The sequence below is a fragment of the Bos grunniens genome, chromosome 23, assembly GCF_055505025.1.
Source record: "Bos grunniens cultivar Pamir isolate PY7600 chromosome 23, Bosgru_T2T1.0, whole genome shotgun sequence".
Taxonomy (NCBI): domain Eukaryota; kingdom Metazoa; phylum Chordata; class Mammalia; order Artiodactyla; family Bovidae; genus Bos; species Bos grunniens.
In genome coordinates, this window is record NC_141187.1 from 18,915,737 (window position 1) to 18,922,502 (window position 6,766).

At 51.0% G+C, this 6,766-nt stretch overlaps 1 long non-coding RNA gene across 1 annotated transcript; it reads right to left on the reverse strand.

Annotated features, from left to right (window-relative positions):
* Positions 1-1,021: 1,021 nt before the first annotated feature.
* On the reverse strand, positions 1,022-5,099 carry LOC147346861 (uncharacterized). The gene is made up of 2 exons (XR_015153245.1): positions 4,647-5,099; positions 1,022-3,532 (listed from the first exon to the last, which is right to left on the reverse strand). It is a non-coding gene; the product is annotated as an uncharacterized LOC147346861 (long non-coding RNA).
* Positions 5,100-6,766: the final 1,667 nt, after the last annotated feature.

A 6,766-nucleotide genomic window follows, 5' to 3' on the forward strand; every position in this document is an offset into this window, starting at 1 on the left:
CACGATATTGTAATCATCCTCCAATTAAAATTATTAAAAAAAATTTTTTAAGAGGAAAAACAAAAGAAATACTATAGCCATATTCGTATAGAATACAACCTGAGCCCTAGCCCAAGGGCAGGGAGGGAGGTGGGACTGGCCAGGCTAGCAGCTGGCATGTGGGCAGCTGTGAGTGGACTTGGTGGCCACAGCTCCTGCTGCCAGGACCATCCCATCCCCATGGGCCAGCAGAGAGCCACAGCTCAGGGCCAGCCAGGGTCCCAGCTAATGCGAACACATTTGGAACACAGGTTTGGTGTTCATCAGAATTGTGTGTGTGTGGGAGAGGGTGATCTCCATGTCCTTCTGTTCTGCCATCTTGATTCCTCCTCCCAAAATCTTTTCAAAGTATTTATTTATTTTTGGCTGTGTTGCGTCATGGTTGCGGCACACAGGCTTCTCTCTAGTTGTGGCGCCAGGGCTCCAGAGCACGTGGGCTCAGTAGCTGTAGCGAGAGGGCTTAGTTACCTAAGGCCTGTGGGATCTTAGTTCCCCAACCAGGGATCAAACCTGTGTCCCACTGCATTGGACGGCCGATTCTTAACCACTGGACCACCAAGGAAGTCCCTAGACTTCAGTTGTTTTTTTTTTAAAGTCATTCCTTTTTATCTCTTTTATCCCTAGCATTTTTGAAAACGTGAAAAAATAGTAGAATCGACATATGCTCATTTAGATATGTCGATTGGTAATTTCTTTCAGGTATCATGACACTGATATCAGATATCATGATTCAGATATCTTGAAGCACCAACATTGCTTCAGTATCAGACTTTTTAAAACCATAAATACATCTTATAAATAAAGGGAATGGGTAAGACTAAAATCAATTTTTATGTGTAACAAAAGAAAAAATACACGTAAGTGGGCTATCACTCTGCAAGCAGTTACCTACTAAAAAGCAATTTAATTCATTACAAAGGGAAGCCTATGGGACAGCAGATCTGCAGCAAACACTGTTCAAATAAATGGATAACCATGTAAGTATTTTTTTTTAATTTTTATTAGAGTATAGTTGCTTTACAATGTTATACTATACAGAAAAGTAATCAGTATATATATATACACATATATATATCAGCATATATACATATACAGTGTGCTGCGCTTAGTCGCTCAGTTGTGTCCAACTTTCTGTGGCCCGTGGGCTGTCGCCCACGAGGCTCCTCTGCCCATGGGGGTTCTCCAGGCAAGAATACCGCAATGGGTTGCCATGCCCTCCTCCAGGGGGTCTTCCTGACCCAAGGGTCAAACCCAGGTCTCCCACATTACAGGTGGATTCTTTACCAGCTGAGCCACCGGAGAAGCCTAAGAACACTGGAGTGGGTAGCCTGTCCCTTCTCCAGGGGACCTTCCTGACCCAGGAATCAAACCAAGGTCTCCTGCTTTACAGGTGGATTCTTTACCAGCTGAGCTACCAGGGAAGCATATATATATATATATGCTTCCCTGGTATATATATACATATATATATGTGTGTGTATATATATCCCCCCTCTTTTTTAGATTTCCTTCCCATTTAGGTCACCATAGAGCACTGAGCAGAGTTCCCTGTGCTGTAAAGTAGGTTCTCAACAGTTAACTATTTTATACACAGCAGTGTGCACATGTCAGTCTTAATCTCCCCATTCCTCCCACTTCCCCCTTCTCCCCTTGGTATCCATTTGTCTATGTACCACAACTTTACCCTCTACATCTGTGTCTTGTTCCAATTTTAGTATATGTGCTGCAAAGCGAGCACCCATGCAAGGAATTCTTAATCATTTGTCTATTGTGGGGACCCTGCCTGGAGAAACAAAATTCGCAGAGAACTCTAAAATCTCATTTCAAGCAAGCGTTTCATTCTTCTTCATGAGCAAACCTTTAACCAGAACCGGCAGCAAACCAATGAGTCAATGTAAGTGGGTAAGGACAGTGCCAGTACGGCACATGGACACGTGCCAGCTGGGCAGGGCACTGGGTGAGCCTGTGGGGCTAGGGCAGCACCACCCACTCCCAGCCTGGGAAATCCTGGCAGGCCCGGCACAGCATCCCCAGGAAAGGCCAGCACTGGGAGAGAAGGAAGGTCTCTTTCCTCTTCCTCAGGAGAGAGACAAATCAACAAGGCGCCCAGAGCAGGGAGCCAGGAGGGTGGCTCTGATCGCCCGCCCACCAGATCATCAGTCTCAACTGACCGAGAGTTGCCTCTATTTGTCATGTAAATATTTGGCCTAAAATCAACTGCCAGTCACAGTTTCATAATACCCAGGGGTATCCCAATTATTCAAGGGCTCTGATGAAATTCTCAAAGTAAGTTTAAATTCACTTCCTTTAAAAAAAAAAAAAAGGGACTTCCCTGGCTGTCCAGGGGTTGAAACTCCATGTTTCCAAGACATGGGGCACAGGTTCGATCCCTGGTCAGGTAGCTAAGATTCCACACGCTGCACAGTGTGGCTAACAAAATAAAAATAAAATTTTAAAAAGCTAGTGGTATGTCTTACGAGATAGCCTATATCAAGCAAGTGACAGCTGGTTATCACTGAATCTGACTGGAAACCACTGGCTTTAAGAAATCATAAAGAAACTGGCTTGATGGTAAAAATGGAGAAGCGAACTCATTTTTACTTTGAGCCTAGGAAGTCCAACTAATTTGGGAAATTACTAGCATTTGGCAAAAACAATTCAGCAAATGTCCAAAATCTGAGGGGAACCGACCTGCAGGTGGGAAAGAATAAAATGAAATCCTGAAATTTTTTTTTTTGTTAAGAGACTGAATTACAAAATTAGGGGAAGGAAAGAAAAGCAGCTGTTCGGACAGATTTGAATTTCAGTTAAGCATCCGATTCCAGTATCATGCAGTTTTCATCAAAAACAAGAATTCTCAGCAGCCGAGAGAGGACATAAGAGGCCAAGAAAGGCAAGAGGAGGATGGAGCAGAGAAGCCAAGGAGGCTGTGATCAGCTGAGGCCCAGCCACGCCCTGGCCCCACCCCTGCAGAGGGGAGGAGGCTGGCCTCTGGCAGGTCCTGCCCACCAGTGCCCCCCACATCCCCCTACTTCACTAAAGCAAGGCTGGGCGAGGGACTGCCTGCCATCCAGCAAGTGATGTGGCCTCACCATCCCAGCTAGAGGTGGTTGGCTTTGGGTTATTTTTCCAGGAGTGTTCATGGCCACAGGCTGATCCTGCACATTCTTCGGCCAGGTCCCCATCTGCCGCCAAGGGCACACCCTTCCAGGTGGCTGGGGCGAGGGCCGTGCCTGGTGACCCCGGAGGCACGCCCACCGGTGGAGGAGCCAGCTCCCCGAAGCGGTGACTCGCCCAGTCACTCGGCTAGTTCACCGCACAGGCCTGACTGGAAGCCAGTCTCCCAACCACAAGCCCCGATGTTCAAGGTCTGTCTGGCGGTGGGGCAGCAGAGGGAGTCAACCCGAGGGTGGAGCCGGAGGCTGCAGCAGACTCGTGGATGAGGTCTATGAACCCAGAGAGATGAGGCTCTTTGACTTGTCAGAGGCAGCTTCTTAAGGGCGGAGGAGGGAAAAAAACAAAAGCAAGTTTATACTCATAGGGAAACATAATCTGTGATTATAAATATTTCATGAGCAAAGAAAGCGGTACGGACTGAGAGACTGGGGTGGGGAGGGTGGACAGCAAATTAGATTCCAGTTTGCAAAGTGATAGGGCAGCTGGGATAGAGCGCAGCCTAGGCTATTCTGGGCTGTGAGCCGGAGGCCCTGCGTCACGGTCAGAGTCAGGGAGCGGGCTCTGGCCCCCGGCCCCTGGAAACCACAGCCTTCCCACGGTCAGCACAGAACACCTTGGGAGGCAGTCATGGCGGGGAGGTGGGGGCGGGGAGTGGGTGGCAGGACGGTCATTTGAATGACTTGGGCAAACTTCAACAGCAGGGAGGCGGGCCGGTGCCCTGCGGACCCATGAAAGGATGGACACGCATTCTGCTGACTAAGGGCGGGGGGAGAAGTGAGCCTGACCCCAGAAAGCAAGTGCCCTTCCAAGCTAGAGGACACCTCTGGTCAAGCTGCCCTGGTCAGAGCAAAGGCGATGCCCGGAGCAGGTGGTGCCAGGCTGAGAAGGACAAGCCCGCCATTCCTTTCCCTCAGGACAGGGGTCTCTCTCTCCTGCAGCCCTTGGGAAGCAGCCCAGAAAGCAGAGGCATTAAGGGCTTGCCGAGTAGCAGCTGCTGCAGCAGAGACCCTCCCCACTGGGCAAGCAGGCCCCAGTGTGGGGCAGAGACCTCAGCCAGTCTCCCAGCCCCTCCAGAGGGCCCAAGGAAGAGGGCGGTTACTCCTAAAATACCTGGAGGCCCTTGAATCAGGCTTGGTCAGAGGAGCCCTGGCAACCATGCACATCTCAACCAGGAAGATGGAAATAAAGAACCTCCGCTTCCAAGCAGTCAAGGCGGAGCTGGTGAGGCTCCAAGTGAAGCCACTGAATCTCGGAAGACCAGTCATCGCCTAGACTCACAGCCGGTGAGACTCTGCTCAAGACGGCAAGGACTCCCCAACCACGAAAGACCCACGATGTCATGGGAGGACCCCCTGAGCTGAAGTCACTGATAGGATCTGCCCTTGAGATCAGCTACTAGTTGCAAGAATCACCCTGAGGAATCACGTTACCTCTGAAAGGCAAATCCTTGTGGAAAACACAGGATGAGGGGCTGCCAAACCTAAGGACCGTGAGGAAATCAAAAAATGCACATCCACATAAATGCTTTCAGGACACACCCTAAGCGCTATTCCAACTGAAGAGACTGTTTACATCCAGCTACCTGCCCGACACCCCTCAGAGGCGCCTCCGTGCGGATCCCCCAAAGTTCCTCCTCCCCCACCCTTGGGCCTCTCCCCGAGCACCCAGTTCAGGGTTCTGCAGGACCAACCCTCCAGCAAAGGGAGCCAGACACCAGGGACCACTGGCCCTTCCCCAGCATCCGAGCGCATCACCAAGCCCAGTCAACTGCGCCTACTAAAGGCTTCCGCGCCCCTCCTCCACCCTAGGCCTACAGCACATCATGGTGCATGTGTGCCTCCCCCAGCGCCCCTCCAGTCAGTCCCCCTGTATCTTCCTTCCCACCACCCCAACCCTGCTTGCTAAATACCCTACACCAGTATCCCAGCACCCTCAGGATGCGGCAGACTTCTCAGGCCCAGCCAGCCCTGCCTCTTCCAGCCCCATCCTTCCCCACAGTCCCTCCTGCTCACCTGCGGCAGCCACACTCGCTTTTCCTTCGAGTCCCTGGGACTTACCCAGCCCCTTCTGCCACAGGGGTTTTGCACATCCTCTTCCCTCTGTCTGGACCACTTTCCCCTCCTCTCACTAAGCTAATGCCTGTCCACTTATTCTTCCTAAGGTATAAAGTACATACAGTGCACTGAAATACATAGCTCAGCAATTATTTACAGATGTGTACATTCATGTGACTCCCACCCAGATCTAGATTTAGAACGTCCCCAATACTGTAAGGCTGCCTTGTGACCTTGGCAGTCTACGCTTCTCCCCGACCCCTCCACCCCCGGTGACCGCTGTTCTGACTTCTATCACAACGCCCCTTCGTTCAGAAGGCAGCCAGTGCAACCATTCCTCGGGGAAGCTGCCTCCAGTCCCACTGAAAAAGTCTCTCCCCACCATCACAGGCACTTGTTACACCTGGGGACCTGCGCGTGTCGGAGTCGTTAGGTGACCGGGGTCGATCTGCCCAGGAGATCAGGGACCTCTGCTTACCCTCACCCTGCTTCCCAGCACTGGCAGCTGCAAAGCAACGATGATGGAAAACAGCTGATGCCTATCACGTGCTTACGACTGCCAGGCACTCAGAGGTGCTAACTCACTGAAGTCTGACATCAACCCCATCAAGCATATACCATTGTCATATCCCCACTTGACAGGCAAGGAAACTGAGGGACTGAGAAGTGAAATAATCTGCCTAAAGGCATTAAGTGCAAGTGGTGGAGTCAGGAACAGAGCGTTGTGTTCTTAATCATCAGGCTATTCTGCCCCTAGAGGCCACTGGAATGTTTAATAAACGAGAAGTGCCCAGGACATTTTGAATGAATAAAGGAGTGACTTTATTTTTTATTTTTGAGGCATGTCGTGGGGATGCAGCATCTTAGCTCCTCTGCAATGGGAGTGCAGAGTGACTGTAGAAATGAATGGAAGAGATTCCATGTGAAGGGATGGAAGGAGCCCCGCCCAAACCTCCACAAGGAGACCAGCAAAAAAAATGGGAGATAAACTATCAGTGAATCCCCTGCACAGCTCCACCACTAGGTGCTCTGCAAACACCGGGGCTAGCGCAACTTCCTGCGGCCAGGGCGGGCAGCTGTCATCTCTGGGCCCAGAGCATTAGTGGGGGCCTAGCAGAGGGCAACCTGTGGTGGAGGAAGGAAGGCTGGGCGGGCTCTCCCAGAGTGGGGAGCCCATGGTCCGCTGGAAGAATCGGTCCCCTGCTTCACTCACACTCACCCAGTAATCCAGTCACCTTTACTGAGCACCTCCAGCCCTCTGACGCAGGGAGATGACATTCTGGAAGGCAAGTAAGTAGTCTGCCTGGCTAGAAAGTGAGGTTCTACTGTTTATCTACAAATTGGCATTCAGCTTGTACTTCAATTTTCCAGCACCTGATAATCCCGGGTGAGCTCACAGGCTACTGAGGGCAAAGACCAACCGTCCCGAGTGGCATCTTTTAGCCGTTCCAGTGCCATTTACCCCATGGCCACAGCCAGAAAGCTCAGAAGAGACG